We start from the raw sequence: 25,717 nt of genomic DNA, 5'->3' as shown, positions 1-25,717 counted from the left end.
TCTGTGCTGTACTTTTCTATGTTCTATGTTCTATTTGAGGCTGGATTGGAGAAATAGTTGGTATGTTTCCAAAACCAAGGGATGTGCAGGAAAGTGAAGTTGATCATTAACGATGGCATGCAGGCTTGATCTGTGGGCTCTTTCTATCACCATCTCTATGTTCTTGTGTTTATAAATATGAGTCGTGCTGATTGTGTGCACGTAACACGTTAATGTTATAATTCAAGTAGAACTCATTTCCTTTTTAAGAATAGCGTTCTCCACTTGGTCAGGAACCATCTAGGCAAACTATAATTTGCACGTAATAATTTTGAGCCTCGAATCCTAGTTGTATTATTTACTTTATATATTTTGAAATAAAAATCAGTGTTCAGATCAAATCAAACCAGTCAAACAAAGAGCACTTCATTGCGATTTTCCTACTTGGTTTCTCGCTATATCAGCAATGGAGAAAGTCAGGGCTGCAGATGCTGGAGATTGGAGTCAGTTTGCTGCACCACTGTGCAGAATATCAACAATACCGGTTAAGTTTTCTGCTGGAGTTCAAAGTGTAGTAAAGTTCTCGCGCACGTTGTCCGCCGGCGCATTGGTGGTTCAGTGGTAGAATTCTCGCCTGCCACGCGGGAGGCCCAGGTTCGATTCCCGGCCAATGCATTGCCGCTCCCTTTATTTCGAATGCTGCACGGCATAACCGAGTTCAGCCCGATGCAAAGTCTGTTTCGCCTGGCTGCAGACTCACCGATGTCCTGCTGCGCGCGCGGTTAATAGACATGTGTTCACTCCTCGTGTGGGATCGGATAGAAATCTCCGCCCCACACTGCGCTGCAGGCTCCATTTTTGAGCATTTTCATGACGGAATCCATAGGTTTCTGGAAACTAATGGCATTAAGTAAAATCGACATAGTGAGATGACCGGCCGTGATCCCAGAATGATGGGCCAGACTGCATACGCCGAATGAGATTAGAGTGGTGCTGGAAAAGCACTGCGGGGCAGGCAGCATCCGAGGACCAGCAAAATCGACCTCTCGGGCAGGAGTCCTTCATCAGGAAGGGTACTGTCATATATCCAAACATCTTCTGCTGCTTCATCAGTGACCTTCCTTCTGTCATATCGTCAGAAGTGTGCATTTTTGTTCACGATTGCATAATGATAGCACCACTGACAACTCCTCAGATACTGAAGCAGACCATACTAGGTTCAAATCCAGAAAGCCAATGCCCTCTGACGAACGCAATCGTCTTTCTTTGTGCTAGATGTGACTCCAACCAGTGGATAAACAAAGATTGTAAACCTACTCAGTTCTTCACAACAGAGCGTCATTGATGTTCTCGCATTCAATATCTTTGAATAATGAGTGGCACAGACAGAGTCAATAGCCGGAGTCATAGTTTGAAGATATTAGGAGGAAAGTATCAAGGAGACGTCAGAGGTAGGATCTTTACGCAGAGAGTTGCGAATGCATGGAATGGGTTGCAGGCTGTGGTGGTGGAAGCAGAGTCATTGGGGTCATTTAAGGAACTGCTGGACGTGTACATGGAGAGCAGTGAGTTGAGGGTTGCGTAGGTTACATTACATTAGGATGAAACCTCGGCACAACATCGTGGGCCAAAGGGCCTGTTCTGTGCTGTACTTTTCTATGTTCTATGTTCTATTTGAGGCTGGATTGGAGAAATAGTTGGTATGTTTCCAAAACCAAGGGATGTGCAGGAAAGTGAAGTTGATCATTAACGATGGCATGCAGGCTTGATCTGTGGGCTCTTTCTATCACCATCTCTATGTTCTTGTGTTTATAAATATGAGTCGTGCTGATTGTGTGCACGTAACACGTTAATGTTATAATTCAAGTAGAACTCATTTCCTTTTTAAGAATAGCGTTCTCCACTTGGTCAGGAACCATCTAGGCAAACTATAATTTGCACGTAATAATTTTGAGCCTCGAATCCTAGTTGTATTATTTACTTTATATATTTTGAAATAAAAATCAGTGTTCAGATCAAATCAAACCAGTCAAACAAAGAGCACTTCATTGCGATTTTCCTACTTGGTTTCTCGCTATATCAGCAATGGAGAAAGTCAGGGCTGCAGATGCTGGAGATTGGAGTCAGTTTGCTGCACCACTGTGCAGAATATCAACAATACCGGTTAAGTTTTCTGCTGGAGTTCAAAGTGTAGTAAAGTTCTCGCGCACGTTGTCCGCCGGCGCATTGGTGGTTCAGTGGTAGAATTCTCGCCTGCCACGCGGGAGGCCCAGGTTCGATTCCCGGCCAATGCATTGCCGCTCCCTTTATTTCGAATGCTGCACGGCATAACCGAGTTCAGCCCGATGCAAAGTCTGTTTCGCCTGGCTGCAGACTCACCGATGTCCTGCTGCGCGCGCGGTTAATAGACATGTGTTCACTCCTCGTGTGGGATCGGATAGAAATCTCCGCCCCACACTGCGCTGCAGGCTCCATTTTTGAGCATTTTCATGACGGAATCCATAGGTTTCTGGAAACTAATGGCATTAAGTAAAATCGACATAGTGAGATGACCGGCCGTGATCCCAGAATGATGGGCCAGACTGCATACGCCGAATGAGATTAGAGTGGTGCTGGAAAAGCACTGCGGGGCAGGCAGCATCCGAGGACCAGCAAAATCGACCTCTCGGGCAGGAGTCCTTCATCAGGAAGGGTACTGTCATATATCCAAACATCTTCTGCTGCTTCATCAGTGACCTTCCTTCTGTCATATAGTCAGAAGTGTGCATTTTTGTTCACGATTGCATAATGATAGCACCACTGACAACTCCTCAGATACTGAAGCAGACCATACTAGGTTCAAATCCAGAAAGCCAATGCCCTCTGACGAACGCAATCGTCTTTCTTTGTGCTAGATGTGACTCCAACCAGTGGATAAACAAAGATTGTAAACCTACTCAGTTCTTCACAACAGAGCGTCATTGATGTTCTCGCATTCAATATCTTTGAATAATGAGTGGCACAGACAGAGTCAATAGCCGGAGTCATAGTTTGAAGATATTAGGAGGAAAGTATCAAGGAGACGTCAGAGGTAGGATCTTTACGCAGAGAGTTGCGAATGCATGGAATGGGTTGCCAGCTGTGGTGGTGGAAGCAGAGTCATTGGGGTCATTTAAGGAACTGCTGGACGTGTACATGGAGAGCAGTGAGTTGAGGGTTGCGTAGGTTACATTACATTAGGATGAAACCTCGGCACAACATCGTGGGCCAAAGGGCCTGTTCTGTGCTGTACTTTTCTATGTTCTATGTTCTATTTGAGGCTGGATTGGAGAAATAGTTGGTATGTTTCCAAAACCAAGGGATGTGCAGGAAAGTGAAGTTGATCATTAACGATGGCATGCAGGCTTGATCTGTGGGCTCTTTCTATCACCATCTCTATGTTCTTGTGTTTATAAATATGAGTTGTGCTGATTGTGTGCACGTAACACGTTAATGTTATAATTCAAGTAGAACTCATTTCCTTTTTAAGAATAGCGTTCTCCACTTGGTCAGGAACCATCTAGGCAAACTATAATTTGCACGTAATAATTTTGAGCCTCGAATCCTAGTTGTATTATTTACTTTATATATTTTGAAATAAAAATCAGTGTTCAGATCAAATCAAACCAGTCAAACAAAGAGCACTTCATTGCGATTTTCCTACTTGGTTTCTCGCTATATCAGCAATGGAGAAAGTCAGGGCTGCAGATGCTGGAGATTGGAGTCAGTTTGCTGCACCACTGTGCAGAATATCAACAATACCGGTTAAGTTTTCTGCTGGAGTTCAAAGTGTAGTAAAGTTCTCGCGCACGTTGTCCGCCGGCGCATTGGTGGTTCAGTGGTAGAATTCTCGCCTGCCACGCGGGAGGCCGGGGTTCGATTCCCGGCCAATGCATTGCCGCTCCCTTTATTTCGAATGCTGCACGGCATAACCGAGTTCAGCCCGATGCAAAGTCTGTTTCGCCTGGCTGCAGACTCACCGATGTCCTGCTGCGCGCGCGGTTAACAGACATGTGTTCACTCCTCGTGTGGGATCGGATAGAAATCTCCGCCCCACACTGCGCTGCAGGCTCCATTTTTGAGCATTTTCATGACGGAATCCATAGGTTTCTGGAAACTAATGGCATTAAGTAAAATCGACATAGTGAGATGACCGGCCGTGATCCCAGAATGATGGGCCAGACTGCATACGCCGAATGAGATTAGAGTGGTGCTGGAAAAGCACTGCGGGGCAGGCAGCATCCGAGGACCAGCAAAATCGACCTCTCGGGCAGGAGTCCTTCATCAGGAAGGGTACTGTCATATATCCAAACATCTTCTGCTGCTTCATCAGTGACCTTCCTTCTGTCATATCGTCAGAAGTGTGCATTTTTGTTCACGATTGCATAATGATAGCACCACTGACAACTCCTCAGATACTGAAGCAGACCATACTAGGTTCAAATCCAGAAAGCCAATGCCCTCTGACGAACGCAATCGTCTTTCTTTGTGCTAGATGTGACTCCAACCAGTGGATAAACAAAGATTGTAAACCTACTCAGTTCTTCACAACAGAGCGTCATTGATGTTCTCGCATTCAATATCTTTGAATAATGAGTGGCACAGACAGAGTCAATAGCCGGAGTCATAGTTTGAAGATATTAGGAGGAAAGTATCAAGGAGACGTCAGAGGTAGGATCTTTACGCAGAGAGTTGCGAATGCATGGAATGGGTTGCCAGCTGTGGTGGTGGAAGCAGAGTCATTGGGGTCATTTAAGGAACTGCTGGACGTGTACATGGAGAGCAGTGAGTTGAGGGTTGCGTAGGTTACATTACATTAGGATGAAACCTCGGCACAACATCGTGGGCCAAAGGGCCTGTTCTGTGCTGTACTTTTCTATGTTCTATGTTCTATTTGAGGCTGGATTGGAGAAATAGTTGGTATGTTTCCAAAACCAAGGGATGTGCAGGAAAGTGAAGTTGATCATTAACGATGGCATGCAGGCTTGATCTGTGGGCTCTTTCTATCACCATCTCTATGTTCTTGTGTTTATAAATATGAGTTGTGCTGATTGTGTGCACGTAACACGTTAATGTTATAATTCAAGTAGAACTCATTTCCTTTTTAAGAATAGCGTTCTCCACTTGGTCAGGAACCATCTAGGCAAACTATAATTTGCACGTAATAATTTTGAGCCTCGAATCCTAGTTGTATTATTTACTTTATATATTTTGAAATAAAAATCAGTGTTCAGATCAAATCAAACCAGTCAAACAAAGAGCACTTCATTGCGATTTTCCTACTTGGTTTCTCGCTATATCAGCAATGGAGAAAGTCAGGGCTGCAGATGCTGGAGATTGGAGTCAGTTTGCTGCACCACTGTGCAGAATATCAACAATACCGGTTAAGTTTTCTGCTGGAGTTCAAAGTGTAGTAAAGTTCTCGCGCACGTTGTCCGCCGGCGCATTGGTGGTTCAGTGGTAGAATTCTCGCCTGCCACGCGGGAGGCCCGGGTTCGATTCCCGGCCAATGCATTGCCGCTCCCTTTATTTCGAATGCTGCACGGCATAACCGAGTTCAGCCCGATGCAAAGTCTGTTTCGCCTGGCTGCAGACTCACCGATGTCCTGCTGCGCGCGCGGTTAACAGACATGTGTTCACTCCTCGTGTGGGATCGGATAGAAATCTCCGCCCCACACTGCGCTGCAGGCTCCATTTTTGAGCATTTTCATGACGGAATCCATAGGTTTCTGGAAACTAATGGCATTAAGTAAAATCGACATAGTGAGATGACCGGCCGTGATCCCAGAATGATGGGCCAGACTGCATACGCCGAATGAGATTAGAGTGGTGCTGGAAAAGCACTGCGGGGCAGGCAGCATCCGAGGACCAGCAAAATCGACCTCTCGGGCAGGAGTCCTTCATCAGGAAGGGTACTGTCATATATCCAAACATCTTCTGCTGCTTCATCAGTGACCTTCCTTCTGTCATATCGTCAGAAGTGTGCATTTTTGTTCACGATTGCATAATGATAGCACCACTGACAACTCCTCAGATACTGAAGCAGACCATACTAGGTTCAAATCCAGAAAGCCAATGCCCTCTGACGAACGCAATCGTCTTTCTTTGTGCTAGATGTGACTCCAACCAGTGGATAAACAAAGATTGTAAACCTACTCAGTTCTTCACAACAGAGCGTCATTGATGTTCTCGCATTCAATATCTTTGAATAATGAGTGGCACAGACAGAGTCAATAGCCGGAGTCATAGTTTGAAGATATTAGGAGGAAAGTATCAAGGAGACGTCAGAGGTAGGATCTTTACGCAGAGAGTTGCGAATGCATGGAATGGGTTGCCAGCTGTGGTGGTGGAAGCAGAGTCATTGGGGTCATTTAAGGAACTGCTGGACGTGTACATGGAGAGCAGTGAGTTGAGGGTTGCGTAGGTTACATTACATTAGGATGAAACCTCGGCACAACATCGTGGGCCAAAGGGCCTGTTCTGTGCTGTACTTTTCTATGTTCTATGTTCTATTTGAGGCTGGATTGGAGAAATAGTTGGTATGTTTCCAAAACCAAGGGATGTGCAGGAAAGTGAAGTTGATCATTAACGATGGCATGCAGGCTTGATCTGTGGGCTCTTTCTATCACCATCTCTATGTTCTTGTGTTTATAAATATGAGTTGTGCTGATTGTGTGCACGTAACACGTTAATGTTATAATTCAAGTAGAACTCATTTCCTTTTTAAGAATAGCGTTCTCCACTTGGTCAGGAACCATCTAGGCAAACTATAATTTGCACGTAATAATTTTGAGCCTCGAATCCGAGTTGTATTATTTACTTTATATATTTTGAAATAAAAATCAGTGTTCAGATCAAATCAAACCAGTCAAACAAAGAGCACTTCATTGCGATTTTCCTACTTGGTTTCTCGCTATATCAGCAATGGAGAAAGTCAGGGCTGCAGATGCTGGAGATTGGAGTCAGTTTGCTGCACCACTGTGCAGAATATCAACAATACCGGTTAAGTTTTCTGCTGGAGTTCAAAGTGTAGTAAAGTTCTCGCGCACGTTGTCCGCCGGCGCATTGGTGGTTCAGTGGTAGAATTCTCGCCTGCCACGCGGGAGGCCCGGGTTCGATTCCCGGCCAATGCATTGCCGCTCCCTTTATTTCGAATGCTGCACGGCATAACCGAGTTCAGCCCGATGCAAAGTCTGTTTCGCCTGGCTGCAGACTCACCGATGTCCTGCTGCGCGCGCGGTTAACAGACATGTGTTCGCTCCTCGTGTGGGATCGGATAGAAATCTCCGCCCCACACTGCGCTGCAGGCTCCATTTTTGAGCATTTTCATGACGGAATCCATAGGTTTCTGGAAACTAATGGCATTAAGTAAAATCGACATAGTGAGATGACCGGCCGTGATCCCAGAATGATGGGCCAGACTGCATACGCCGAATGAGATTAGAGTGGTGCTGGAAAAGCACTGCGGGGCAGGCAGCATCCGAGGACCAGCAAAATCGACCTCTCGGGCAGGAGTCCTTCATCAGGAAGGGTACTGTCATATATCCAAACATCTTCTGCTGCTTCATCAGTGACCTTCCTTCTGTCATATAGTCAGAAGTGTGCATTTTTGTTCACGATTGCATAATGATAGCACCACTGACAACTCCTCAGATACTGAAGCAGACCATACTAGGTTCAAATCCAGAAAGCCAATGCCCTCTGACGAACGCAATCGTCTTTCTTTGTGCTAGATGTGACTCCAACCAGTGGATAAACAAAGATTGTAAACCTACTCAGTTCTTCACAACAGAGCGTCATTGATGTTCTCGCATTCAATATCTTTGAATAATGAGTGGCACAGACAGAGTCAATAGCCGGAGTCATAGTTTGAAGATATTAGGAGGAAAGTATCAAGGAGACGTCAGAGGTAGGATCTTTACGCAGAGAGTTGCGAATGCATGGAATGGGTTGCCAGCTGTGGTGGTGGAAGCAGAGTCATTGGGGTCATTTAAGGAACTGCTGGACGTGTACATGGAGAGCAGTGAGTTGAGGGTTGCGTAGGTTACATTACATTAGGATGAAACGTCGGCACAACATCGTGGGCCAAAGGGCCTGTTCTGTGCTGTACTTTTCTATGTTCTATGTTCTATTTGAGGCTGGATTGGAGAAATAGTTGGTATGTTTCCAAAACCAAGGGATGTGCAGGAAAGTGAAGTTGATCATTAACGATGGCATGCAGGCTTGATCTGTGGGCTCTTTCTATCACCATCTCTATGTTCTTGTGTTTATAAATATGAGTTGTGCTGATTGTGTGCACGTAACACGTTAATGTTATAATTCAAGTAGAACTCATTTCCTTTTTAAGAATAGCGTTCTCCACTTGGTCAGGAACCATCTAGGCAAACTATAATTTGCACGTAATAATTTTGAGCCTCGAATCCTAGTTGTATTATTTACTTTATATATTTTGAAATAAAAATCAGTGTTCAGATCAAATCAAACCAGTCAAACAAAGAGCACTTCATTGCGATTTTCCTACTTGGTTTCTCGCTATATCAGCAATGGAGAAAGTCAGGGCTGCAGATGCTGGAGATTGGAGTCAGTTTGCTGCACCACTGTGCAGAATATCAACAATACCGGTTAAGTTTTCTGCTGGAGTTCAAAGTGTAGTAAAGTTCTCGCGCACGTTGTCCGCCGGCGCATTGGTGGTTCAGTGGTAGAATTCTCGCCTGCCACGCGGGAGGCCCGGGTTCGATTCCCGGCCAATGCATTGCCGCTCCCTTTATTTCGAATGCTGCACGGCATAACCGAGTTCAGCCCGATGCAAAGTCTGTTTCGCCTGGCTGCAGACTCACCGATGTCCTGCTGCGCGCGCGGTTAACAGACATGTGTTCGCTCCTCGTGTGGGATCGGATAGAAATCTCCGCCCCACACTGCGCTGCAGGCTCCATTTTTGAGCATTTTCATGACGGAATCCATAGGTTTCTGGAAACTAATGGCATTAAGTAAAATCGACATAGTGAGATGACCGGCCGTGATCCCAGAATGATGGGCCAGACTGCATACGCCGAATGAGATTAGAGTGGTGCTGGAAAAGCACTGCGGGGCAGGCAGCATCCGAGGACCAGCAAAATCGACCTCTCGGGCAGGAGTCCTTCATCAGGAAGGGTACTGTCATATATCCAAACATCTTCTGCTGCTTCATCAGTGACCTTCCTTCTGTCATATAGTCAGAAGTGTGCATTTTTGTTCACGATTGCATAATGATAGCACCACTGACAACTCCTCAGATACTGAAGCAGACCATACTAGGTTCAAATCCAGAAAGCCAATGCCCTCTGACGAACGCAATCGTCTTTCTTTGTGCTAGATGTGACTCCAACCAGTGGATAAACAAAGATTGTAAACCTACTCAGTTCTTCACAACAGAGCGTCATTGATGTTCTCGCATTCAATATCTTTGAATAATGAGTGGCACAGACAGAGTCAATAGCCGGAGTCATAGTTTGAAGATATTAGGAGGAAAGTATCAAGGAGACGTCAGAGGTAGGATCTTTACGCAGAGAGTTGCGAATGCATGGAATGGGTTGCCAGCTGTGGTGGTGGAAGCAGAGTCATTGGGGTCATTTAAGGAACTGCTGGACGTGTACATGGAGAGCAGTGAGTTGAGGGTTGCGTAGGTTACATTACATTAGGATGAAACCTCGGCACAACATCGTGGGCCAAAGGGCCTGTTCTGTGCTGTACTTTTCTATGTTCTATGTTCTATTTGAGGCTGGATTGGAGAAATAGTTGGTATGTTTCCAAAACCAAGGGATGTGCAGGAAAGTGAAGTTGATCATTAACGATGGCATGCAGGCTTGATCTGTGGGCTCTTTCTATCACCATCTCTATGTTCTTGTGTTTATAAATATGAGTTGTGCTGATTGTGTGCACGTAACACGTTAATGTTATAATTCAAGTAGAACTCATTTCCTTTTTAAGAATAGCGTTCTCCACTTGGTCAGGAACCATCTAGGCAAACTATAATTTGCACGTAATAATTTTGAGCCTCGAATCCTAGTTGTATTATTTACTTTATATATTTTGAAATAAAAATCAGTGTTCAGATCAAATCAAACCAGTCAAACAAAGAGCACTTCATTGCGATTTTCCTACTTGGTTTCTCGCTATATCAGCAATGGAGAAAGTCAGGGCTGCAGATGCTGGAGATTGGAGTCAGTTTGCTGCACCACTGTGCAGAATATCAACAATACCGGTTAAGTTTTCTGCTGGAGTTCAAAGTGTAGTAAAGTTCTCGCGCACGTTGTCCGCCGGCGCATTGGTGGTTCAGTGGTAGAATTCTCGCCTGCCACGCGGGAGGCCCAGGTTCGATTCCCGGCCAATGCATTGCCGCTCCCTTTATTTCGAATGCTGCACGGCATAACCGAGTTCAGCCCGATGCAAAGTCTGTTTCGCCTGGCTGCAGACTCACCGATGTCCTGCTGCGCGCGCGGTTAACAGACATGTGTTCACTCCTCGTGTGGGATCGGATAGAAATCTCCGCCCCACACTGCGCTGCAGGCTCCATTTTTGAGCATTTTCATGACGGAATCCATAGGTTTCTGGAAACTAATGGCATTAAGTAAAATCGACATAGTGAGATGACCGGCCGTGATCCCAGAATGATGGGCCAGACTGCATACGCCGAATGAGATTAGAGTGGTGCTGGAAAAGCACTGCGGGGCAGGCAGCATCCGAGGACCAGCAAAATCGACCTCTCGGGCAGGAGTCCTTCATCAGGAAGGGTACTGTCATATATCCAAACATCTTCTGCTGCTTCATCAGTGACCTTCCTTCTGTCATATAGTCAGAAGTGTGCATTTTTGTTCACGATTGCATAATGATAGCACCACTGACAACTCCTCAGATACTGAAGCAGACCATACTAGGTTCAAATCCAGAAAGCCAATGCCCTCTGACGAACGCAATCGTCTTTCTTTGTGCTAGATGTGACTCCAACCAGTGGATAAACAAAGATTGTAAACCTACTCAGTTCTTCACAACAGAGCGTCATTGATGTTCTCGCATTCAATATCTTTGAATAATGAGTGGCACAGACAGAGTCAATAGCCGGAGTCATAGTTTGAAGATATTAGGAGGAAAGTATCAAGGAGACGTCAGAGGTAGGATCTTTACGCAGAGAGTTGCGAATGCATGGAATGGGTTGCCAGCTGTGGTGGTGGAAGCAGAGTCATTGGGGTCATTTAAGGAACTGCTGGACGTGTACATGGAGAGCAGTGAGTTGAGGGTTGCGTAGGTTACATTACATTAGGATGAAACCTCGGCACAACATCGTGGGCCAAAGGGCCTGTTCTGTGCTGTACTTTTCTATGTTCTATGTTCTATTTGAGGCTGGATTGGAGAAATAGTTGGTATGTTTCCAAAACCAAGGGATGTGCAGGAAAGTGAAGTTGATCATTAACGATGGCATGCAGGCTTGATCTGTGGGCTCTTTCTATCACCATCTCTATGTTCTTGTGTTTATAAATATGAGTTGTGCTGATTGTGTGCACGTAACACGTTAATGTTATAATTCAAGTAGAACTCATTTCCTTTTTAAGAATAGCGTTCTCCACTTGGTCAGGAACCATCTAGGCAAACTATAATTTGCACGTAATAATTTTGAGCCTCGAATCCTAGTTGTATTATTTACTTTATATATTTTGAAATAAAAATCAGTGTTCAGATCAAATCAAACCAGTCAAACAAAGAGCACTTCATTGCGATTTTCCTACTTGGTTTCTCGCTATATCAGCAATGGAGAAAGTCAGGGCTGCAGATGCTGGAGATTGGAGTCAGTTTGCTGCACCACTGTGCAGAATATCAACAATACCGGTTAAGTTTTCTGCTGGAGTTCAAAGTGTAGTAAAGTTCTCGCGCACGTTGTCCGCCGGCGCATTGGTGGTTCAGTGGTAGAATTCTCGCCTGCCACGCGGGATGCCCGGGTTCGATTCCCGGCCAATGCATTGCCGCTCCCTTTATTTCGAATGCTGCACGGCATAACCGAGTTCAGCCCGATGCAAAGTCTGTTTCGCCTGGCTGCAGACTCACCGATGTCCTGCTGCGCGCGCGGTTAACAGACATGTGTTCACTCCTCGTGTGGGATCGGATAGAAATCTCCGCCCCACACTGCGCTGCAGGCTCCATTTTTGAGCATTTTCATGACGGAATCCATAGGTTTCTGGAAACTAATGGCATTAAGTAAAATCGACATAGTGAGATGACCGGCCGTGATCCCAGAATGATGGGCCAGACTGCATACGCCGAATGAGATTAGAGTGGTGCTGGAAAAGCACTGCGGGGCAGGCAGCATCCGAGGACCAGCAAAATCGACCTCTCGGGCAGGAGTCCTTCATCAGGAAGGGTACTGTCATATATCCAAACATCTTCTGCTGCTTCATCAGTGACCTTCCTTCTGTCATATAGTCAGAAGTGTGCATTTTTGTTCACGATTGCATAATGATAGCACCACTGACAACTCCTCAGATACTGAAGCAGACCATACTAGGTTCAAATCCAGAAAGCCAATGCCCTCTGACGAACGCAATCGTCTTTCTTTGTGCTAGATGTGACTCCAACCAGTGGATAAACAAAGATTGTAAACCTACTCAGTTCTTCACAACAGAGCGTCATTGATGTTCTCGCATTCAATATCTTTGAATAATGAGTGGCACAGACAGAGTCAATAGCCGGAGTCATAGTTTGAAGATATTAGGAGGAAAGTATCAAGGAGACGTCAGAGGTAGGATCTTTACGCAGAGAGTTGCGAATGCATGGAATGGGTTGCCAGCTGTGGTGGTGGAAGCAGAGTCATTGGGGTCATTTAAGGAACTGCTGGACGTGTACATGGAGAGCAGTGAGTTGAGGGTTGCGTAGGTTACATTACATTAGGATGAAACCTCGGCACAACATCGTGGGCCAAAGGGCCTGTTCTGTGCTGTACTTTTCTATGTTCTATGTTCTATTTGAGGCTGGATTGGAGAAATAGTTGGTATGTTTCCAAAACCAAGGGATGTGCAGGAAAGTGAAGTTGATCATTAACGATGGCATGCAGGCTTGATCTGTGGGCTCTTTCTATCACCATCTCTATGTTCTTGTGTTTATAAATATGAGTTGTGCTGATTGTGTGCACGTAACACGTTAATGTTATAATTCAAGTAGAACTCATTTCCTTTTTAAGAATAGCGTTCTCCACTTGGTCAGGAACCATCTAGGCAAACTATAATTTGCACGTAATAATTTTGAGCCTCGAATCCTAGTTGTATTATTTACTTTATATATTTTGAAATAAAAATCAGTGTTCAGATCAAATCAAACCAGTCAAACAAAGAGCACTTCATTGCGATTTTCCTACTTGGTTTCTCGCTATATCAGCAATGGAGAAAGTCAGGGCTGCAGATGCTGGAGATTGGAGTCAGTTTGCTGCACCACTGTGCAGAATATCAACAATACCGGTTAAGTTTTCTGCTGGAGTTCAAAGTGTAGTAAAGTTCTCGCGCACGTTGTCCGCCGGCGCATTGGTGGTTCAGTGGTAGAATTCTCGCCTGCCACGCGGGAGGCCCGGGTTCGATTCCCGGCCAATGCATTGCCGCTCCCTTTATTTCGAATGCTGCACGGCATAACCGAGTTCAGCCCGATGCAAAGTCTGTTTCGCCTGGCTGCAGACTCACCGATGTCCTGCTGCGCGCGCGGTTAACAGACATGTGTTCACTCCTCGTGTGGGATCGGATAGAAATCTCCGCCCCACACTGCGCTGCAGGCTCCATTTTTGAGCATTTTCATGACGGAATCCATAGGTTTCTGGAAACTAATGGCATTAAGTAAAATCGACATAGTGAGATGACCGGCCGTGATCCCAGAATGATGGGCCAGACTGCATACGCCGAATGAGATTAGAGTGGTGCTGGAAAAGCACTGCGGGGCAGGCAGCATCCGAGGACCAGCAAAATCGACCTCTCGGGCAGGAGTCCTTCATCAGGAAGGGTACTGTCATATATCCAAACATCTTCTGCTGCTTCATCAGTGACCTTCCTTCTGTCATATAGTCAGAAGTGTGCATTTTTGTTCACGATTGCATAATGATAGCACCACTGACAACTCCTCAGATACTGAAGCAGACCATACTAGGTTCAAATCCAGAAAGCCAATGCCCTCTGACGAACGCAATCGTCTTTCTTTGTGCTAGATGTGACTCCAACCAGTGGATAAACAAAGATTGTAAACCTACTCAGTTCTTCACAACAGAGCGTCATTGATGTTCTCGCATTCAATATCTTTGAATAATGAGTGGCACAGACAGAGTCAATAGCCGGAGTCATAGTTTGAAGATATTAGGAGGAAAGTATCAAGGAGACGTCAGAGGTAGGATCTTTACGCAGAGAGTTGCGAATGCATGGAATGGGTTGCCAGCTGTGGTGGTGGAAGCAGAGTCATTGGGGTCATTTAAGGAACTGCTGGACGTGTACATGGAGAGCAGTGAGTTGAGGGTTGCGTAGGTTACATTACATTAGGATGAAACCTCGGCACAACATCGTGGGCCAAAGGGCCTGTTCTGTGCTGTACTTTTCTATGTTCTATGTTCTATTTGAGGCTGGATTGGAGAAATAGTTGGTATGTTTCCAAAACCAAGGGATGTGCAGGAAAGTGAAGTTGATCATTAACGATGGCATGCAGGCTTGATCTGTGGGCTCTTTCTATCACCATCTCTATGTTCTTGTGTTTATAAATATGAGTTGTGCTGATTGTGTGCACGTAACACGTTAATGTTATAATTCAAGTAGAACTCATTTCCTTTTTAAGAATAGCGTTCTCCACTTGGTCAGGAACCATCTAGGCAAACTATAATTTGCACGTAATAATTTTGAGCCTCGAATCCTAGTTGTATTATTTACTTTATATATTTTGAAATAAAAATCAGTGTTCAGATCAAATCAAACCAGTCAAACAAAGAGCACTTCATTGCGATTTTCCTACTTGGTTTCTCGCTATATCAACAATGGAGAAAGTCAGGGCTGCAGATGCTGGAGATTGGAGTCAGTTTGCTGCACCACTGTGCAGAATATCAACAATACCGGTTAAGTTTTCTGCTGGAGTTCAAAGTGTAGTAAAGTTCTCGCGCACGTTGTCCGCCGGCGCATTGGTGGTTCAGTGGTAGAATTCTCGCCTGCCACGCGGGAGGCCCGGGTTCGATTCCCGGCCAATGCATTGCCGCTCCCTTTATTTCGAATGCTGCACGGCATAACCGAGTTCAGCCCGATGCAAAGTCTGTTTCGCCTGGCTGCAGACTCACCGATGTCCTGCTGCGCGCGCGGTTAACAGACATGTGTTCACTCCTCGTGTGGGATCGGATAGAAATCTCCGCCCCACACTGCGCTGCAGGCTCCATTTTTGAGCATTTTCATGACGGAATCCATAGGTTTCAGGAAACTAATGGCATTAAGTAAAATCGACATAGTGAGATGACCGGCCGTGATCCCAGAATGATGGGCCAGACTGCATACGCCGAATGAGATTAGAGTGGTGCTGGAAAAGCACTGCGGGGCAGGCAGCATCCGAGGACCAGCAAAATCGACCTCTCGGGCAGGAGTCCTTCATCAGGAAGGGTACTGTCATATATCCAAACATCTTCTGCTGCTTCATCAGTGACCTTCCTTCTGTCATATAGTCAGAAGTGTGCATTTTTGTTCACGATTGCATAATGATAGCACCACTGACAACTCCTCAGATACTGAAGCAGACCATACTAGGTTCAAATCCAGAAAGCCAATGCCCTCTGACGAACGCAATCGTCTTTCTTTGTGCTAGATGTGACTCCAACCAGTGGATAAACAAAGATTGTAAACCTACTCAGTTCTTCACAACAGAGCGTCATTGATGTTCTCGCATTCAATATCTTTGAATAATGAGTGGCACAGACAGAGTCAATAGCCGGAGTCATAGTTTGAAGATATTAGGAGGAAAGTATCAAGGAGACGTCAGAGGTAGGATCTTTACGCAGAGAGTTGCGAATGCATGGAATGGGTTGCCAGCTGTGGTGGTGGAAGCAGAGTCATTGGGGTCATTTAAGGAACTGCTGGACGTGTACATGGAGAGCAGTGAGTTGAGGGTTGCGTAGGTTACATTACATTAGGATGAAACCTCGGCACAACATCGTGGGCCAAAGGGCCTGTTCTGTGCTGTACTTTTCTATGTTCTATGTTCTATTTGAGGCTGGATTGGAGAAATAGTTGGTATGTTTCCAAAACCAAGGGATGTGCAGGAAAGTGAAGTTGATCATTAACGATGGCATGCAGGCTTGATCTGTGGGCTCTTTCTATCACCATCTCTATGTTCTTGTGTTTATAAATATGAGTTGTGCTGATTGTGTGCACGTAACACGTTAATGTTATAATTCAAGTAGAACTCATTTCCTTTTTAAGAATAGCGTTCTCCACTTGGTCAGGAACCATCTAGGCAAACTATAATTTGCACGTAATAATTTTGAGCCTCGAATCCTAGTTGTATTATTTACTTTATATATTTTGAAATAAAAATCAGTGTTCAGATCAAATCAAACCAGTCAAACAAAGAGCACTTCATTGCGATTTTCCTACTTGGTTTCTCGCTATATCAGCAATGGAGAAAGTCAGGGCTGCAGATGCTGGAGATTGGAGTCAGTTTGCTGCACCACTGTGCAGAATATCAACAATACCGGTTAAGTTTTCTGCTGGAGTTCAAAGTGTAGTAAAGTTCTCGCGCACGTTGTCCGCCGGCGCATTGGTCGTTCAGTGGTAGAATTCTCGCCTGCCACGCGGGAGGCCCGGGTTCGATTCCCGGCCAATGCATTGCCGCTCCCTTTATTTCGAATGCTGCACGGCATAACCGAGTTCAGCCCGATGCAAAGTCTGTTTCGCCTGGCTGCAGACTCACCGATGTCCTGCTGCGCGCGCGGTTAACAGACATGTGTTCACTCCTCGTGTGGGATCGGATAGAAATCTCCGCCCCACACTGCGCTGCAGGCTCCATTTTTGAGCATTTTCATGACGGAATCCATAGGTTTCTGGAAACTAATGGCATTAAGTAAAATCGACATAGTGAGATGACCGGCCGTGATCCCAGAATGATGGGCCAGACTGCATACGCCGAATGAGATTAGAGTGGTGCTGGAAAAGCACTGCGGGGCAGGCAGCATCCGAGGACCAGCAAAATCGACCTCTCGGGCAGGAGTCCTTCATCAGGAAGGGTACTGTCATATATCCAAACATCTTCTGCTGCTTCATCAGTGACCTTCCTTCTGTCATATAGTCAGAAGTGTGCATTTTTGTTCACGATTGCATAATGATAGCACCACTGACAACTCCTCAGATACTGAAGCAGACCATACTAGGTTCAAATCCAGAAAGCCAATGCCCTCTGACGAACGCAATCGTCTTTCTTTGTGCTAGATGTGACTCCAACCAGTGGATAAACAAAGATTGTAAACCTACTCAGTTCTTCACAACAGAGCGTCATTGATGTTCTCGCATTCAATATCTTTGAATAATGAGTGGCACAGACAGAGTCAATAGCCGGAGTCATAGTTTGAAGATATTAGGAGGAAAGTATCAAGGAGACGTCAGAGGTAGGATCTTTACGCAGAGAGTTGCGAATGCATGGAATGGGTTGCCAGCTGTGGTGGTGGAAGCAGAGTCATTGGGGTCATTTAAGGAACTGCTGGACGTGTACATGGAGAGCAGTGAGTTGAGGGTTGCGTAGGTTACATTACATTAGGATGAAACCTCGGCACAACATCGTGGGCCAAAGGGCCTGTTCTGTGCTGTACTTTTCTATGTTCTATGTTCTATTTGAGGCTGGATTGGAGAAATAGTTGGTATGTTTCCAAAACCAAGGGATGTGCAGGAAAGTGAAGTTGATCATTAACGATGGCATGCAGGCTTGATCTGTGGGCTCTTTCTATCACCATCTCTATGTTCTTGTGTTTATAAATATGAGTTGTGCTGATTGTGTGCACGTAACACGTTAATGTTATAATTCAAGTAGAACTCATTTCCTTTTTAAGAATAGCGTTCTCCACTTGGTCAGGAACCATCTAGGCAAACTATAATTTGCACGTAATAATTTTGAGCCTCGAATCCGAGTTGTATTATTTACTTTATATATTTTGAAATAAAAATCAGTGTTCAGATCAAATCAAACCAGTCAAACAAAGAGCACTTCATTGCGATTTTCCTACTTGGTTTCTCGCTATATCAGCAATGGAGAAAGTCAGGGCTGCAGATGCTGGAGATTGGAGTCAGTTTGCTGCACCACTGTGCAGAATATCAACAATACCGGTTAAGTTTTCTGCTGGAGTTCAAAGTGTAGTAAAGTTCTCGCGCACGTTGTCCGCCGGCGCATTGGTGGTTCAGTGGTAGAATTCTCGCCTGCCACGCGGGAGGCCCGGGTTCGATTCCCGGCCAATGCATTGCCGCTCCCTTTATTTCGAATGCTGCACGGCATAACCGAGTTCAGCCCGATGCAAAGTCTGTTTCGCCTGGCTGCAGACTCACCGATGTCCTGCTGCGCGCGCGGTTAACAGACATGTGTTCACTCCTCGTGTGGGATCGGATAGAAATCTCCGCCCCACACTGCGCTGCAGGCTCCATTTTTGAGCATTTTCATGACGGAATCCATAGGTTTCTGGAAACTAATGGCATTAAGTAAAATCGACATAGTGAGATGACCGGCCGTGATCCCAGAATGATGGGCCAGACTGCATACGCCGAATGAGATTAGAGTGGTGCTGGAAAAGCACTGCGGGGCAGGCAGCATCCGAGGACCAGCAAAATCGACCTCTCGGGCAGGAGTCCTTCATCAGGAAGGGTACTGTCATATATCCAAACATCTTCTGCTGCTTCATCAGTGACCTTCCTTCTGTCATATAGTCAGAAGTGTGCATTTTTGTTCACGATTGCATAATGATAGCACCACTGACAACTCCTCAGATACTGAAGCAGACCATACTAGGTTCAAATCCAGAAAGCCAATGCCCTCTGACGAACGCAATCGTCTTTCTTTGTGCTAGATGTGACTCCAACCAGTGGATAAACAAAGATTGTAAACCTACTCAGTTCTTCACAACAGAGCGTCATTGATGTTCTCGCATTCAATATCTTTGAATAATGAGTGGCACAGACAGAGTCAATAGCCGGAGTCATAGTTTGAAGATATTAGGAGGAAAGTATCAAGGAGACGTCAGAGGTAGGATCTTTACGCAGAGAGTTGCGAATGCATGGAATGGGTTGCCAGCTGTGGTGGTGGAAGCAGAGTCATTGGGGTCATTTAAGGAACTGCTGGACGTGTACATGGAGAGCAGTGAGTTGAGGGTTGCGTAGGTTACATTACATTAGGATGAAACCTCGGCACAACATCGTGGGCCAAAGGGCCTGTTCTGTGCTGTACTTTTCTATGTTCTATGTTCTATTTGAGGCTGGATTGGAGAAATAGTTGGTATGTTTCCAAAACCAAGGGATGTGCAGGAAAGTGAAGTTGATCATTAACGATGGCATGCAGGCTTGATCTGTGGGCTCTTTCTATCACCATCTCTATGTTCTTGTGTTTATAAATATGAGTTGTGCTGATTGTGTGCACGTAACACGTTAATGTTATAATTCAAGTAGAACTCATTTCCTTTTTAAGAATAGCGTTCTCCACTTGGTCAGGAACCATCTAGGCAAACTATAATTTGCACGTAATAATTTTGAGCCTCGAATCCTAGTTGTATTATTTACTTTATATATTTTGAAATAAAAATCAGTGTTCAGATCAAATCAAACCAGTCAAACAAAGAGCACTTCATTGCGATTTTCCTACTTGGTTTCTCGCTATATCAGCAATGGAGAAAGTCAGGGCTGCAGATGCTGGAGATTGGAGTCAGTTTGCTGCACCACTGTGCAGAATATCAACAATACCGGTTAAGTTTTCTGCTGGAGTTCAAAGTGTAGTAAAGTTCTCGCGCACGTTGTCCGCCGGCGCATTGGTCGTTCAGTGGTAGAATTCTCGCCTGCCACGCGGGAGGCCCGGGTTCGATTCCCGGCCAATGCATTGCCGCTCCCTTTATTTCGAATGCTGCACGGCATAACCGAGTTCAGCCCGATGCAAAGTCTGTTTCGCCTGGCTGCAGACTCACCGATGTCCTGCTGCGCGCGCGGTTAACAGACATGTGTTCACTCCTCGTGTGGGATCGGATAGAAATCTCCGCCCCACACTGCGCTGCAGGCTCCATTTTTGAGCATTTTCATGACGGAATCCATAGGTTTCTGGAAACTAATGGCATTAAGTAAAATCGACATAGTGAGATGACCGGCCGTGATCCCAGAATGATGGGCCAGACTGCATACGCCGAATGAGATTAGAGTGGTGCTGGAAAAGCACTGCGGGGCAGGCAGCATCCGAGGACCAGCAAAATCGACCTCTCGGGCAGGAGTCCTTCATCAGGAAGGGTACTGTCATATATCCAAACATCTTCTGCTGCTTCATCAGTGACCTTCCTTCTGTCATATAGTCAGAAGTGTGCATTTTTGTTCACGATTGCATAATGATAGCACCACTGACAACTCCTCAGATACTGAAGCAGACCATACTAGGTTCAAATCCAGAAAGCCAATGCCCTCTGACGAACGCAATCGTCTTTCTTTGTGCTAGATGTGACTCCAACCAGTGGATAAACAAAGATTGTAAACCTACTCAGTTCTTCACAACAGAGCGTCATTGATGTTCTCGCATTCAATATCTTTGAATAATGAGTGGCACAGACAGAGTCAATAGCCGGAGTCATAGTTTGAAGATATTAGGAGGAAAGTATCAAGGAGACGTCAGAGGTAGGATCTTTACGCAGAGAGTTGCGAATGCATGGAATGGGTTGCCAGCTGTGGTGGTGGAAGCAGAGTCATTGGGGTCATTTAAGGAACTGCTGGACGTGTACATGGAGAGCAGTGAGTTGAGGGTTGCGTAGGTTACATTACATTAGGATGAAACCTCGGCACAACATCGTGGGCCAAAGGGCCTGTTCTGTGCTGTACTTTTCTATGTTCTATGTTCTATTTGAGGCTGGATTGGAGAAATAGTTGGTATGTTTCCAAAACCAAGGGATGTGCAGGAAAGTGAAGTTGATCATTAACGATGGCATGCAGGCTTGATCTGTGGGCTCTTTCTATCACCATCTCTATGTTCTTGTGTTTATAAATATGAGTTGTGCTGATTGTGTGCACGTAACACGTTAATGTTATAATTCAAGTAGAACTCATTTCCTTTTTAAGAATAGCGTTCTCCACTTGGTCAGGAACCATCTAGGCAAACTATAATTTGCACGTAATAATTTTGAGCCTCGAATCCGAGTTGTATTATTTACTTTATATATTTTGAAATAAAAATCAGTGTTCAGATCAAATCAAACCAGTCAAACAAAGAGCACTTCATTGCGATTTTCCTACTTGGTTTCTCGCTATATCAGCAATGGAGAAAGTCAGGGCTGCAGATGCTGGAGATTGGAGTCAGTTTGCTGCACCACTGTGCAGAATATCAACAATACCGGTTAAGTTTTCTGCTGGAGTTCAAAGTGTAGTAAAGTTCTCGCGCACGTTGTCCGCCGGCGCATTGGTGGTTCAGTGGTAGAATTCTCGCCTGCCACGCGGGAGGCCCGGGTTCGATTCCCGGCCAATGCATTGCCGCTCCCTTTATTTCGAATGCTGCACGGCATAACCGAGTTCAGCCCGATGCAAAGTCTGTTTCGCCTGGCTGCAGACTCACCGATGTCCTGCTGCGCGCGCGGTTAACAGACATGTGTTCACTCCTCGTGTGGGATCGGATAGAAATCTCCGCCCCACACTGCGCTGCAGGCTCCATTTTTGAGCATTTTCATGACGGAATCCATAGGTTTCTGGAAACTAATGGCATTAAGTAAAATCGACATAGTGAGATGACCGGCCGTGATCCCAGAATGATGGGCCAGACTGCATACGCCGAATGAGATTAGAGTGGTGCTGGAAAAGCACTGCGGGGCAGGCAGCATCCGAGGACCAGCAAAATCGACCTCTCGGGCAGGAGTCCTTCATCAGGAAGGGTACTGTCATATATCCAAACATCTTCTGCTGCTTCATCAGTGACCTTCCTTCTGTCATATAGTCAGAAGTGTGCATTTTTGTTCACGATTGCATAATGATAGCACCACTGACAACTCCTCAGATACTGAAGCAGACCATACTAGGTTCAAATCCAGAAAGCCAATGCCCTCTGACGAACGCAATCGTCTTTCTTTGTGCTAGATGTGACTCCAACCAGTGGATAAACAAAGATTGTAAACCTACTCAGTTCTTCACAACAGAGCGTCATTGATGTTCTCGCATTCAATATCTTTGAATAATGAGTGGCACAGACAGAGTCAATAGCCGGAGTCATAGTTTGAAGATATTAGGGGGAAAGTATCAAGGAGACGTCAGAGGTAGGATCTTTACGCAGAGAGTTGCGAATGCATGGAATGGGTTGCCAGCTGTGGTGGTGGAAGCAGAGTCATTGGGGTCATTTAAGGAACTGCTGGACGTGTACATGGAGAGCAGTGAGTTGAGGGTTGCGTAGGTTACATTACATTAGGATGAAACCTCGGCACAACATCGTGGGCCAAAGGGCCTGTTCTGTGCTGTACTTTTCTATGTTCTATGTTCTATTTGAGGCTGGATTGGAGAAATAGTTGGTATGTTTCCAAAACCAAGGGATGTGCAGGAAAGTGAAGTTGATCATTAACGATGGCATGCAGGCTTGATCTGTGGGCTCTTTCTATCACCATCTCTATGTTCTTGTGTTTATAAATATGAGTTGTGCTGATTGTGTGCACGTAACACGTTAATGTTATAATTCAAGTAGAACTCATTTCCTTTTTAAGAATAGCGTTCTCCACTTGGTCAGGAACCATCTAGGCAAACTATAATTTGCACGTAATAATTTTGAGCCTCGAATCCTAGTTGTATTATTTACTTTATATATTTTGAAATAAAAATCAGTGTTCAGATCAAATCAAACCAGTCAAACAAAGAGCACTTCATTGCGATTTTCCTACTTGGTTTCTCGCTATATCAGCAATGGAGAAAGTCAGGGCTGCAGATGCTGGAGATTGGAGTCAGTTTGCTGCACCACTGTGCAGAATATCAACAATACCGGTTAAGTTTTCTGCTGGAGTTCAAAGTGTAGTAAAGTTCTCGCGCACGTTGTCCGCCGGCGCATTGGTCGTTCAGTGGTAGAATTCTCGCCTGCCACGCGGGAGGCCCGGGTTCGATTCCCGGCCAATGCATTGCCGCTCCCTTTATTTCGAATGCTGCACGGCATAACCGAGTTCAGCCCGATGCAAAGTCTGTTTCGCCTGGCTGCAGACTCACCGATGTCCTGCTGCGCGCGCGGTTAACAGACATGTGTTCACTCCTCGTGTGGGATCGGATAGAAATCTCCGCCCCACACTGCGCTGCAGGCTCCATTTTTGAGCATTTTCATGACGGAATCCATAGGTTTCTGGAAACTAATGGCATTAAGTAAAATCGACATAGTGAGATGACCGGCCGTGATCCCAGAATGATGGGCCAGACTGCATACGCCGAATGAGATTAGAGTGGTGCTGGAAAAGCACTGCGGGGCAGGCAGCATCCGAGGACCAGCAAAATCGACCTCTCGGGCAGGAGTCCTTCATCAGGAAGGGTACTGTCATATATCCAAACATCTTCTGCTGCTTCATCAGTGACCTTCCTTCTGTCATATAGTCAGAAGTGTGCATTTTTGTTCACGATTGCATAATGATAGCACCACTGACAACTCCTCAGATACTGAAGCAGACCATACTAGGTTCAAATCCAGAAAGCCAATGCCCTCTGACGAACGCAATCGTCTTTCTTTGTGCTAGATGTGACTCCAACCAGTGGATAAACAAAGATTGTAAACCTACTCAGTTCTTCACAACAGAGCGTCATTGATGTTCTCGCATTCAATATCTTTGAATAATGAGTGGCACAGACAGAGTCAATAGCCGGAGTCATAGTTTGAAGATATTAGGAGGAAAGTATCAAGGAGACGTCAGAGGTAGGATCTTTACGCAGAGAGTTGCGAATGCATGGAATGGGTTGCCAGCTGTGGTGGTGGAAGCAGAGTCATTGGGGTCATTGAAGGAACTGCTGGACGTGTACATGGAGAGCAGTGAGTTGAGGGTTGCGTAGGTTACATTATATTAGGATGAAACCTCGGCACAACATCGTGGGCCAAAGGGCCTGTTCTGTGCTGTACTTTTCTATGTTCTATGTTCTATTTGAGGCTGGATTGGAGAAATAGTTGGTATGTTTCCAAAACCAAGGGATGTGCAGGAAAGTGAAGTTGATCATTAACGATGGCATGCAGGCTTGATCTGTGGGCTCTTTCTATCACCATCTCTATGTTCTTGTGTTTATAAATATGAGTTGTGCTGATTGTGTGCACGTAACACGTTAATGTTATAATTCAAGTAGAACTCATTTCCTTTTTAAGAATAGCGTTCTCCACTTGGTCAGGAACCATCTAGGCAAACTATAATTTGCACGTAATAATTTTGAGCCTCGAATCCTAGTTGTATTATTTACTTTATATATTTTGAAATAAAAATCAGTGTTCAGATCAAATCAAACCAGTCAAACAAAGAGCACTTCATTGCGATTTTCCTACTTGGTTTCTCGCTATATCAGCAATGGAGAAAGTCAGGGCTGCAGATGCTGGAGATTGGAGTCAGTTTGCTGCACCACTGTGCAGAATATCAACAATACCGGTTAAGTTTTCTGCTGGAGTTCAAAGTGTAGTAAAGTTCTCGCGCACGTTGTCCGCCGGCGCATTGGTGGTTCAGTGGTAGAATTCTCGCCTGCCACGCGGGAGGCCCGGGTTCGATTCCCGGCCAATGCATTGCCGCTCCCTTTATTTCGAATGCTGCACGGCATAACCGAGTTCAGCCCGATGCAAAGTCTGTTTCGCCTGGCTGCAGACTCACCGATGTCCTGCTGCGCGCGCGGTTAACAGACATGTGTTCGCTCCTCGTGTGGGATCGGATAGAAATCTCCGCCCCACACTGCGCTGCAGGCTCCATTTTTGAGCATTTTCATGACGGAATCCATAGGTTTCAGGAAACTAATGGCATTAAGTAAAATCGACATAGTGAGATGACCGGCCGTGATCCCAGAATGATGGGCCAGACTGCATACGCCGAATGAGATTAGAGTGGTGCTGGAAAAGCACTGCGGGGCAGGCAGCATCCGAGGACCAGCAAAATCGACCTCTCGGGCAGGAGTCCTTCATCAGGAAGGGTACTGTCATATATCCAAACATCTTCTGCTGCTTCATCAGTGACCTTCCTTCTGTCATATAGTCAGAAGTGTGCATTTTTGTTCACGATTGCATAATGATAGCACCACTGACAACTCCTCAGATACTGAAGCAGACCATACTAGGTTCAAATCCAGAAAGCCAATGCCCTCTGACGAACGCAATCGTCTTTCTTTGTGCTAGATGTGACTCCAACCAGTGGATAAACAAAGATTGTAAACCTACTCAGTTCTTCACAACAGAGCGTCATTGATGTTCTCGCATTCAATATCTTTGAATAATGAGTGGCACAGACAGAGTCAATAGCCGGAGTCATAGTTTGAAGATATTAGGAGGAAAGTATCAAGGAGACGTCAGAGGT

The 25,717-nt window shown here is 45.5% G+C and overlaps 15 non-coding genes across 15 annotated transcripts; all 15 read left to right on the top strand.

The window, feature by feature from the left end:
• The first annotated feature begins 583 nt into the window (after positions 1 to 583).
• trnag-gcc (transfer RNA glycine (anticodon GCC)) lies at positions 584 to 654 on the top strand. Its single transcript has one exon. It is a non-coding gene; the product is annotated as a tRNA-Gly (tRNA).
• A 1,548-nt stretch (positions 655 to 2,202) lies between these two features.
• Positions 2,203 to 2,273, top strand: trnag-gcc (transfer RNA glycine (anticodon GCC)). The gene has a single exon. It is a non-coding gene; the product is annotated as a tRNA-Gly (tRNA).
• Positions 2,274 to 5,440: 3,167 nt separating this feature from the next.
• Positions 5,441 to 5,511, top strand: trnag-gcc (transfer RNA glycine (anticodon GCC)). Its single transcript has one exon. It is a non-coding gene; the product is annotated as a tRNA-Gly (tRNA).
• A 1,548-nt stretch (positions 5,512 to 7,059) lies between these two features.
• On the top strand, positions 7,060 to 7,130 carry trnag-gcc (transfer RNA glycine (anticodon GCC)). Its single transcript has one exon. It is a non-coding gene; the product is annotated as a tRNA-Gly (tRNA).
• Positions 7,131 to 8,678: 1,548 nt separating this feature from the next.
• trnag-gcc (transfer RNA glycine (anticodon GCC)) lies at positions 8,679 to 8,749 on the top strand. Its single transcript has one exon. It is a non-coding gene; the product is annotated as a tRNA-Gly (tRNA).
• Positions 8,750 to 10,297: 1,548 nt separating this feature from the next.
• trnag-gcc (transfer RNA glycine (anticodon GCC)) lies at positions 10,298 to 10,368 on the top strand. Its single transcript has one exon. It is a non-coding gene; the product is annotated as a tRNA-Gly (tRNA).
• Positions 10,369 to 11,916: 1,548 nt separating this feature from the next.
• trnag-gcc (transfer RNA glycine (anticodon GCC)) lies at positions 11,917 to 11,987 on the top strand. Its single transcript has one exon. It is a non-coding gene; the product is annotated as a tRNA-Gly (tRNA).
• Positions 11,988 to 13,535: 1,548 nt separating this feature from the next.
• trnag-gcc (transfer RNA glycine (anticodon GCC)) lies at positions 13,536 to 13,606 on the top strand. The gene has a single exon. It is a non-coding gene; the product is annotated as a tRNA-Gly (tRNA).
• A 1,548-nt stretch (positions 13,607 to 15,154) lies between these two features.
• On the top strand, positions 15,155 to 15,225 carry trnag-gcc (transfer RNA glycine (anticodon GCC)). Its single transcript has one exon. It is a non-coding gene; the product is annotated as a tRNA-Gly (tRNA).
• A 1,548-nt stretch (positions 15,226 to 16,773) lies between these two features.
• trnag-gcc (transfer RNA glycine (anticodon GCC)) lies at positions 16,774 to 16,844 on the top strand. Its single transcript has one exon. It is a non-coding gene; the product is annotated as a tRNA-Gly (tRNA).
• Positions 16,845 to 18,392: 1,548 nt separating this feature from the next.
• trnag-gcc (transfer RNA glycine (anticodon GCC)) lies at positions 18,393 to 18,463 on the top strand. The gene has a single exon. It is a non-coding gene; the product is annotated as a tRNA-Gly (tRNA).
• Positions 18,464 to 20,011: 1,548 nt separating this feature from the next.
• trnag-gcc (transfer RNA glycine (anticodon GCC)) lies at positions 20,012 to 20,082 on the top strand. Its single transcript has one exon. It is a non-coding gene; the product is annotated as a tRNA-Gly (tRNA).
• A 1,548-nt stretch (positions 20,083 to 21,630) lies between these two features.
• On the top strand, positions 21,631 to 21,701 carry trnag-gcc (transfer RNA glycine (anticodon GCC)). Its single transcript has one exon. It is a non-coding gene; the product is annotated as a tRNA-Gly (tRNA).
• Positions 21,702 to 23,249: 1,548 nt separating this feature from the next.
• Positions 23,250 to 23,320, top strand: trnag-gcc (transfer RNA glycine (anticodon GCC)). The gene has a single exon. It is a non-coding gene; the product is annotated as a tRNA-Gly (tRNA).
• Positions 23,321 to 24,868: 1,548 nt separating this feature from the next.
• trnag-gcc (transfer RNA glycine (anticodon GCC)) lies at positions 24,869 to 24,939 on the top strand. Its single transcript has one exon. It is a non-coding gene; the product is annotated as a tRNA-Gly (tRNA).
• The last annotated feature ends 778 nt before the right edge of the window (positions 24,940 to 25,717 follow it).

This window comes from Chiloscyllium plagiosum, unplaced genomic scaffold, assembly GCF_037043375.1.
Source record: "Chiloscyllium plagiosum isolate Xiang-an unplaced genomic scaffold, Cpla_swu_hap1 HiC_scaffold_35, whole genome shotgun sequence".
In the NCBI taxonomy this organism is placed as follows: domain Eukaryota; kingdom Metazoa; phylum Chordata; class Chondrichthyes; order Orectolobiformes; family Hemiscylliidae; genus Chiloscyllium; species Chiloscyllium plagiosum.
Note: the sequence above shows the minus strand (reverse complement) of the source record. Positions and strands in the feature narration are given on the sequence as shown.